This window comes from Epinephelus moara, chromosome 22 (assembly GCF_006386435.1).
Source record: "Epinephelus moara isolate mb chromosome 22, YSFRI_EMoa_1.0, whole genome shotgun sequence".
Classification (NCBI taxonomy): domain Eukaryota; kingdom Metazoa; phylum Chordata; class Actinopteri; order Perciformes; family Serranidae; genus Epinephelus; species Epinephelus moara.
Genome location: NC_065527.1, coordinates 36,377,325 through 36,388,001, shown reverse-complemented (window position 1 = coordinate 36,388,001; position 10,677 = coordinate 36,377,325). Strand labels below are relative to the sequence as shown.

Here is a 10,677-nt window from a genome sequence, read left to right as displayed (position 1 = left end):
CACACACAGCTCTCTGTTGCTGGCAGATGTTTGTTGTTAAATATATTTACAGCTATGCAGCTGCTGGCACTATATTCTGTCTGCACGTGAAGCAGCCTTACATTCACATTACTTTTATTTGTAGTGTAACATACTTGCACATTCTTCCTACATTACTTAATATGTATTTGACTTTTACTATGTATATATTTACTAGTCTATACTGCTCATACCTGGCCCATAGTGTATTCATATTTAGTCATATTCATACATTATTTATACCACACTTACACCACAGCCTATACTGGTAGAATCTTCTATATTGTAGTCGTAGTTGAACCCTAACATTGATTATACTATTATCACAATAAAGTTGTCTGTCCCTAACATTGATTATACTATTATCACAATAAAGTTGTCTGTGTTGTCTGTGTCCTGTTGTCTTCCGTGCTATATGTGGGCGTTGGTTGTACACGCAGCTCAGTCAGTGCGACATAACTTCCGCTGCGCAAAGGATTGTGGGTCACAATGGCCAAAGAAGCATGCTGACATGCATACTGCGAAATGTGACCGGATGTAGTAGAACATCCTGGTACTTTTGGCATACTGCATCTGACATACTATGTATTGGGACACACTAATTCTTCTTCTGGCATACTAAATAGTGTGGTAGTATGGGTATTGGAACGCAGGGACAGTCTCGTTCTACCGTGCACCCCAGCCTTTTGCCACAGCCCTCGTCTTGTCCAAGTCATGATCTCTTGTTGGTAATTCTGTATTCTTTTGCCTCTTTACGAGTGATTTTTTTGTTTGATAGTTTTATAGCGTAGCTCTGTCTCGCAGTTTATGTTTATAGCCTTTTCTTTCCTCCGTTGGAGTGATCTTTTGTTTGGTAAGTTTCACTGCTCAGCCTGTAGTGTAGTTTTGTTTCTTAGCTGTTTTGCTTTCCTCCATTGAAGTGATTTTTTTGTTGTACATTTTTCATATCCTAGTTTTGTAGTGCAGTTAGATTGTAGTTTTCCTGTAGTGTAGTTTTGTTTCATAGCTGTTTTGCTTTCCTCCGTTGGAGTGATTTTTTTTTTTTTTTGTTGTACATTTTTCATAGCCTAGTTTTGTAGTGCAGTTAGACTGTAGTTTTGGTTTGCCTCCTGTGTAGTGATTTTCTGTTGTAACCCTTTTCTGTAGTCTGGGTTTCCCTCCTTTGGAGTGGTTTTGTTTTATTAGGAGTTTGTTTCTTTTCCTCCGTTTTCAGAGTGTTTTGTTTCTTTGTTAGTCTGCTCAGATCCAGTTTAGATAGGTAATTTTTTCACAGCCTATTCTTTTGTCATTCTGTCAAGAGCTTTAGAGTTTCAGAATAAAAGCCTATCTGATCCCACTCTGCATCCTGAGTCCTCCTTCTAGCCCGGGTCTGACAATATATGTATGATGTAAAATTATTTAAGCAATTAAAAAGATTTCCAGAAAATAATAAAATAGATTTAATGGCTTTACCTTTTCAATTAAAGAATATTTTACCAATACATATTTGTCATGCATCATTCCTTTTTTTTTTTTTTTTTTTTTTTTCCAGCTTGCTTTCTTAACAATCGGACCTAACATTGTTACGATACAGAGGCTTCAATGAAGATGCAGTACAGAATTTTATAAAGTTCGAGTTCACATTTTGTTATGGTTTGAGTTTTTGATGCATGTTTTGTGGCTGCTCTTGCGTTGTTTCTCTTTTTTTGTTCTCCTGTCCTTCCATGACCTGCAGGGCTGGTGTGTGGCGGAGGCGGGGCTGACCTACTTTTCCACCACAGGCCCACACCTGGGCTGCATCCCAAATCTCTTAATTGTATACTGCTAACTCCTAACTCCTGACTTGAACCGGAAGTCATTCAGGGTCCGCCATCTTTAAGGCCGTCTCATGTCTCTTATTCCTGCCAGTAAGGAGTTAGTGTTAGGCGTTAGGAGGGATCTGTTAGGTGCGATGAGTAAGGTAACACGAGAGGTTCCTGACAGGAAGTCTTTTTCAGCTTGAGGCCCTGACGTATAAATACCCGCCCCCTACATCTGGCTCATTTGAACGAGATGGCGGAGAAACAGCGCAAGTGTACCCGTTACATGCATTCTTTGCAATGAAACGCTGTAATTCACATGCCTACGTGACTACAAAGAGTAACATTAATGATATTTCGTGCAAGACTGTCATGTTGTAATTAAGTTTATTTCATTCACAACCCGTTGCGTTGTTCAACGGACTGTCGGTGATGTGTGGCTGTTAAATGTGCAGCTGCTCATGTCCAGAACCACACGTGTTGATATAACACACACACACACGCCCATCATTAATTGTCCTGCATGTCATGTGAGGGGAATAATGTTTTATAGCCTGTAGGTAATATTAATATTATTACTTTCATTAATGCTGTTGTAAGCTACTGTCATTACCATCTGTCCTGCATCTCTCCCCCTCTCTCTGTCTCTCTCTCTGTCTCATTGTGTCATACAGATTACTGTTAATTTATCATGTTGATCTGTTCTGTACGACATCTATTGCACGTCTGTCCATCCTGGAAGAGGGATCCCTCCTCAGTTGCTCTTCCTGAGGTTTCTACCATTTTTTTCCCCATTAAAGGGTTTTTTTGAGGAGTTTTCCTGATCCGCTGTGAGGGTCCTAAGGACAGAGGGATGTCGTTTGCTGTAAGGCCCTGTGAGGCAAATTGTGATTTGGGATATTGGGCTTTATAAATAAAACTGATTGAGGCAGACTGACAGGTCTGATATGTCTTATTCACTCAGCAGCTGACTTGTTGAATGATGGCAAGTGGATTTAATAACAGTGATAATAATGATGACGATAATAATAATGATAATGATGCTCATCACAGTGACAGTGGCAGGGCTACAGACTGTTCTTTAATTGCAACAAACTTCGGCAAATGACTCAATAACAATGATAATACATGCAAAAGTGTGTGACCAAAGTCATGACGGCAGGGGGTGGGGGTTACGGCTTTGATCAGCGAATATAATGGGACTTGGGATGTACGCCAAACGCTGGCTCTGTTATGCAGCAGATCCAGCTGTCGCGTCGTCACCAGAATAGGACGTCGCTTTACATGACGCTTCAGAGTAAGGCTGTCTCATGTCTCTTAATCAGCAATCCTTGCTCCTCACTCCTAACTCCTGACTCCTTGCATGTTTTCCTAAGTGGGAGGGACTAAACAGATAGATAAGGTGGCTAGATAAGGTGGTTAGCAGTAATTTTAAGAGACTTGGGATGCAGCCCTGGTTTCTATTTTACCTCGTCTACCTCACTATAAAGCCGGCTCTTACTTCACTTCGGTGCCAGATAATTCCGTCTCGTTCAGTAGTGCTACTCTTACTTGAGTTTTTTCGCCTTGTGAGTATTTTGCCTGCTTCTCTTTTTGACCAGCTCCGCTGACTCGTGTTTTTTGTCTCTGTCGTTCACGGTTTGGTGCCTCGCCGCCTTTGTCCTCCAGAGCTCTCGCCTCCTGCCACCACCAGGCAGCTCACTTCTCCGTGCAGCCGTTTTTGTGTTTTTGCTGCTGTTTATGTAATAAATTATTGTAATATTTACTCCGCCTATCTCCTGCTACTTGGGTTCTCGCCAGTCCTTAACACATTTATGTCAGTGTGCAGTAAAATAGCCATTACAGCCATGCTAGATTCATTGTTATTTACAATTACCATGTGTGTTTCTCTGGCCCTTGATTTTTAACCAAGGACATCGATGTCGTAGAAAGAGTCAGTTTACAGTTTGCAATCCTGATTCATGGTTATTACACAAAAACTACCACAAGTGTTTCCAGGTAACAAGTCACAGCATTTAACATATAGTTTGTGCAACATTACCTTGAAACAAAATGAAATGTTTGGAACATAACTTATGGCAATTACTAATTTTGACTTCTAAGTATTTCCATGCGATTATGAAGGAATTGGACTGATTGTATTGTTAAAACATCAACTTACATTACCTAATTATTATTGGATTATTACTCTATTTGTGTCATCATATTACCATTTTTAATCCAGATATTACACTAATGGAACAGTTTTATTGTAGGCAGATCACCATACTTTTCTTAACAACTTTATACCCTTTTTTCATACATTTCAGCCTAAGAAGAGCCCAGACATACTCATTGTTTATACCTAGCTATTACCTTTTATAACTTTGGTAAATGCATGGTATTACTGACTTATTACCTCTATATTATCAAACTATTACCCCACTATTACCACATTATTACCAAGCTGACATATAAAATGCTACCCTTTTCATTCATTTTAAACAGGAGTGCAAGTACAGCCTGACATCGCCAGACTGTCTGGAATCTCTCACTTAATGTTTGATTTCCAGCAGTCCCAAATCCCTCTGGGTGCTATGGATTGATTTACAACCAATCAAAGCAACAAAAAGCATCTGCCAGAGCATATAAAAAAAGGAGCTCACAGATTCTTCTGGCTCCCAGGGTACTTCAAATGTGAAGACATTATTATCTTGCCGGGGACTGAGGTTAAATTTTGCCCTCTGGCAACTTTGGTAAACTATTTTAATTATTAACATAAGGACCATTTCAAACAGTACTGTAACACTGTGCGAATACGGAACAAACACTCCAAAAAGGCAAGGCTATGAACTGAAAAGCATCTCTTATGCTATGAAATTGAGAATAACTAAGTATAATAAAAAATTAAAGCTGCAAGCAGCGTTGGGCGGGACCTCGCACTCGCGCCCGTTTCGGCCCCCAGCTTATGTCGTCACTGTGAATTATTTAGAAATATCAAACATATTGCCACAAACATCAGAAAATCCTTACAGAGCTGAACGTTTTGATGTTTGAATGCTTTCTGTAGCTGTAGGTATGTAGAAGTGATGTCACAATATGCAAATTAGATGAGCAAATTTCTTCCCATCAGATTCCTCTTCCTTTATTTTGAGGAAGAGATGACAAAAACAGCACAAAACAAAAGAAATCTACTGTGTAAATATGTTCAAAATGCTTTTTTACTGATATTAATGAAATCCAATATGGCTGCCGCCTAGTGATGCCACAGTATGCAAATTAGATGAGTTAATTTACTCCCATCAGATTCCCCTCCCTTTTTTTTGAGGATGAGATGACAAAAACAATACAAAAGAAAATAAATCTACTGTGTAAATATGTTCAAAATGTTTTTACTGAGATTTATGAAATCCAATATGGCCGCCGCCCAATGACGCCACAATATGCAAATTAGATGAGTTAATTTACTCCCATGACAAACCTTGGGTCATGATGAATATTTTTGTCATTTACAGTATGCCTTTATCTCTCACCACTTTCAAGCCACAGTCTTTTGAAATGTTGAAATGAAAATGGAATATTTCAATAAACTCTGGCACCTAAAGGGTTGAAATGGAGATTGTGCCCCTGTTATGTCTGCATGTAAGATGTAGACACGTACACACATCATGTTTCTGTGAGTTTGTGTGTGACAGCGGTTGCCATGTGCATCTGGCAGAAGAGCAGAGACAGACAGAGACAGAACACAGAGAAGAGACCTGTTTTAGTGGAGATTTAACTCCTCGAACAAGTTCTTCCCATTCCCACACCGTTGATAAAGTTATACAGAAGATCTGTTTAGCAGCAGTTGAGGTGGCATGTGTGTGTCTTTAAAGCCGATACAATAAACGGTGTAGAAGGACATTTTTTTTTAAGAGCATGTTTGAGGCGAAATCTTACTTTGAAAGGGCAAATAGCTCACTTCCTTTTGGAATTAGGTCATGGGTGTCAGCGCGTGATTTGTACGTCGAACACGGCAGTTTTGGTTTGATATTTCTACGACATTCCTACGGGCCACTGTGGCCAGTTTAGTGCACCTAGGTGGCGCTAGAGAGCCCATTTTGGCACTTTAGGGGTTAATAATGTGTATTTGCTGTTTCAAATTAAGATTCTGCTGCTGTAATCTGTCCTTTAAAGATTGTGAGACACACAGACAGACAGAGCTGTGTGGCTGTGTCTGTGTGTGCAGCCGTTGTCATGGCGATTATTGACTTGCCTGGACGTGAGGGGCACACACAGAGCTCATGAGAGCAGATCAGCAAAGGCTGTTTAATATGGGTTTGAACTCCTCGAACAAGTTCTTCCCATACCCAAACCGTTGGTCCAATCAAGAAAATAAAGTGATTGTGAGAGACAGCCACTTCTCGTGAACACACGTGTCGTGTTTTATATTTCTACAGTCAAAAATGTGGTCAGAGGAGCGAGTTTAAAATGTGTTGCACCTAAGCTGTTTCCAGAAATTTCTCCTCTGAGTTTACATGGGAGTGAATGAGAAAAAAATCGGCGCTCCCTTTGCTTTGGAGCCACTCAGCAAAAATGTGTACGTGTGAGAGATTCCATGTCAACATATCTGTGAGCAGGACAAATTTTCCTACGTTTTGTGGTATAAATTGAGTCTGTACAGTGAAAATTGTGGCCATGGCAACAAGTTAAAGACAAAAGTTTTAGACAATTTTTAGAGCCTCTCCACTCTAGCTCACAGCATTCCGTGCAATACACACCCATTATAAACTGACAATTTCTCCACTTTTGCTCATGGTACTTTGAGAGGCACAGATTAAAAACGGGCAAAGATAGGAAAAAGATGAAAACATGAGCGAATAGATGAGACCTGTGGAAACATTTGAGAGTTGGAATGGAGTCTGTAGCACAAAGTATGGAGACGCTGTAAAGGCTAGAAAAAGCCCTTAGATTGGTCCCTTTCTCCCCCTGCTGCCATTCATTTCCTATGGGGCAGCATTCGAAGATCGTCAGGCCGTTTTGTGACATGTCACCTTATGGAGCCCATAAAATCCAAACCGTTCGAGTAATGAAAAAGTTATACAGAAGATCTGATTAGCACAAGTTGATCTGTCATCCGTGTGAGTTTGAAGCCGATACGATAAACGGTGTAGGAGGAGATGTTTTTTTAGGAAGAGCAGTTTTGAGGCGAAATCTTACTTTGAAAGGGCAAATAGCTCACTTCCTGTTGGATTTAGGTGAGGGGTGTCAGTGCGTGATTTGTAGGTCTTGATGAGACGAACATGGCAGTTTTGGTTTCATGTTTCTACGACGTTCCTACGGGCCGTAGCGGCCATTTTTGTGTGCCTAGGTGGCGCTAGAGAGCCCATTTTGGCACTTTAGGGGTTAATTTCATGATTTTCTAAAAATTTTCACCGGTTCTGATATGCGTGCCAATTTTGGTGAGTTTTTGAGCATGTTTAGGGGGTCAAATTCCAGTTCAAAGAGGCGGCGGGAGAAAGAAAGAAAGAAAGAATAAACGCACCAAAAACAATAGGGTCCTCGCCTTTGGCGAGGACTGCTCTGTGAGCAGTCCTCTGCCTCTAGGCTCGGTCCCTAAATATATAACTTACGCATTAGGAGTTATATTTCAGTAAGGTACATCATGGCTATATTTAGACATCCAAAGCAACTAAACATTTATCATCCCAGTGATCGGCACATCTGGGTAATGCTGTCAAATATGTGGAAGCACGTTGGATGTGTATCCATTAAAAAACAGTGGAGCAATTCTGACACATCGCCCTTGTCCTAGACCAAACTCTCTCTCTGTTGCTGTAGTATAGCTGACCAGGACAGATGGGTCTCTAAGATCCAGTATTTCATTTGCACTCCCTAGAGTGTGATTGACCTCAGCATAGGTTGCTAACAGCATAGAGCTAAAGGTTTCAAGACAAAATTTGTGCTTGTTAACTATGGTTCCAAATTAGATGCATCAGTCTAGTTAAATACTTTGTACTCTCTTTGCAGCTGTGTACACTAGACCGTGACCCATTAGAATACACAAACAGTTACAGCCCTAGCATTCAGTTATATCCAAACTTTTTTGAATGGGGGCCAGATTAGATTATATGAAAATACCTGGGTGCTAGCTGCTTCTTGCATTGTAGAGTTATTAAAAAAGGTCTTGGCGAAAAAACAATCACCCTTCCACCGCTGCTGTAGCAGCTTTCCTTGCGCTTCTGTTGACTTATGCTTTTTTGCTGTGGCCATTTCTATTACCTGCTGTTAGCTAACTGTTCCTTAGCCACTATAGCCACTTCAGTTCCTTCTACCTTTGATGCCATTGTGAGATAAATGGAAAAAATGCAGAGTGAGCTTGCTTGATTAACCAATATTGCATGGTGGGCTACATATAGTGTACTTTGACAGACAAGCCACGGGCCATTTAAAATCAGTTTATGGGCCACAATTGGCCCCAGGGGCTGAGTTTGGACATGCCTGGATTATGCAAAGTAATGACTCACTTTAGTTTCCCACTTGAGCATCCCACTTGGTATCCTGGAATGTACATGGCATTCGCTCACAGGTGAAAAAAATTAAAGTGATGGACTTTGTCACAAAATTGAAAACAGATATTTTTCTCCTACAAGAAACCCACTTACTAAAGTCAGAAGAAAAATCTATTAAAGATCCAAATTTTAATCAAATTTTTTCATCCTGCTATAACAGCAGAGGTGTCTCTATCATGGTCCACAAGAGACTACCATTTACTTTAAACAGCACGGTTACAGACCCAGAAGGCCGCTACATCATTATTCAGGCAACAATCTTTAACAAATTATATACAATCGTTAATCTGTATGCCCCTAGTAATGATGATCCAGCCTTCTTTCACAAAGTCTTCTCTCTACTATCTACTGTAACCTATCAGACAGCTTGACAACTATAATTGGAGGAGACTTTAACACAGTCCTAAATTCATCATTAGACCGATCTAGTAACTCAGTACACACAAAGCAATCACAATCGGCTAAGGTAATACAGGAATATATGGATGATTTTGGGCTTGGCGATGGCTGGAGACTCAAATACCCATTGAAGAGGGAATATACTTTCTTCTCTCCTGTGCATCGCTCATTTTCAAGAATTGACTTTTTTTTCTTAAATTACTCCATCTCACAAAAAATTACCACAAAAATACACCCGATCATTATCAGCGACCATGCACCAGTATCACTCAATCTGCAAATAGAAACCATCCATAAACGGTCCCCAACATGGCGCTTTAATATCTCTTTACCTAAAGACCCAGACTTTGACAAAATGGTGAGACGGGAGTGGGCAAACTTTCTTGAAGATAATGACACTCCAAATTTTCCAGCCCGGTCTCTTTTGTTGGTATATACTTAGGTGTAAAGTACTGCCTAGTTTCCCTGTAAGTTTTGGGGAAATTACCCAGTACTTTCATACTAAGGACAGGCAAACAGTACACACTTCATAATCCAGCCCGGTCTCTTTTGTTAGTATATACTTTGGTGTAAAGTACTGCCTAGTTTCCCTGTAAATTTTGGGGAAATTACCCAGTACTTTAAGACTAAGGACAGGCAAACAGTGCACACTTCATAATCCAGCCCAGTCTCTTTTGTTAGTATATACTTAGGTGGAAAGTACTGCCTAGTTTCCCTGTAAGTTTTGGGGAAATTACCTAGCACTTTCAGACTAAGGATGGGCAAACAGTACAAACTTCATAATCCAGCCCAGTCTCTTTTGCTAGTATATACTTAGGTGGAAAGTACTGCCTAGTTTCCCTGTAAGTTTTGGTGAAAGTACGCTGTAGATGTGAGAACAGCACCTACCATGTGGTTTCTGTGTAATTAAATAATAAAAACATTTTATAACTTTTCATGACTCATTATTGTGTATTTTAAGATATATGTAGGCTATATTATTACATTACTGTATTGTTTGTGTTTCGTCCTCGGATGGCACTACAAGACTTCCAGAGATGTGCACTTAAGAGGGATAAGTTTGCTTCGTACTCCAGCCTGCCCGTTAATTAGGTAATTTGCAGAATATAGACCCATTTCTTGACATATTCATATTCAAACTCATTCAATGAAATGTAAACAAAACATAAATATTAAAACCCTGGAGTGTGGGTGAAATTGCCTGATGACACATAGGCTACATAAAAGTGACTGAATCAACTGCCATGAGCAAAGGGCAAAAGCATTTGTTGCACTTCATACATATACAGATTCATATAAAGAAATTAAACCAGAAGTTTTGGGAAATTACACAATTGACGAGTTATACTCTAACTCCCGGGAAAGTATGTGCTAAGTGACCGCAAGGGATACTCTAACTCCCGGGGAAGTATGTGCCAAGTGATCGCGTTGTTATACACTAACTCCCGGGAAAGTATGTGGTAAGTGACCGCAAGGGATACTCTAACTCCCGGGAAAGAACATGTAAGTTCCCGGGAGTTATACGCTAACTCCCGGGAAAGTGGGCGAGAGGTACACTCTAAAACGCGGGCTGACTTATGAAGTGTTACCGAAAAATTATATCATTCTCCTCCTACAAGAAGAAACAGGAATTGCAAGCAGAAAAAAACACTGAGGAAAAAAATTAAACAACTAACACAGGAATATGCAAACAATCCAAGTGATCAAGTATGGAGCCAATTACAGTGTAGAAAATCGCAACTGGACAATATTCTATCAAAGAAAACTGAATTTATCATATAGCAGCTAAGATATAATAACTTTGAACACAGTAACAAATCAGGAACATTTTTGGCTAATCAGCTCCAATGTAATAAAGAAAAATCTCTGATACCAACAATCCAGGGGCTGTCCGGCAATTACACACAATCTCCTCAGGAGATTAATCAGATTTTCTATACTTTTTACCATAA

General features: G+C 40.0%; 1 protein-coding gene and 1 long non-coding RNA gene across 2 annotated transcripts in view; one reads left to right on the top strand and one right to left on the bottom strand.

Moving 5' to 3' along the window:
* The window catches only part of LOC126383469 (putative ferric-chelate reductase 1), a 285,727-nt gene that overhangs the window by 210,093 nt on the left and 64,957 nt on the right, over positions 1-10,677 (bottom strand). The window lies entirely within an intron of this gene.
* LOC126383542 (uncharacterized) lies at positions 9,329-9,658 on the top strand. Its single transcript, XR_007569172.1, has 2 exons — positions 9,329-9,417; positions 9,543-9,658. It is a non-coding gene; the product is annotated as an uncharacterized LOC126383542 (long non-coding RNA).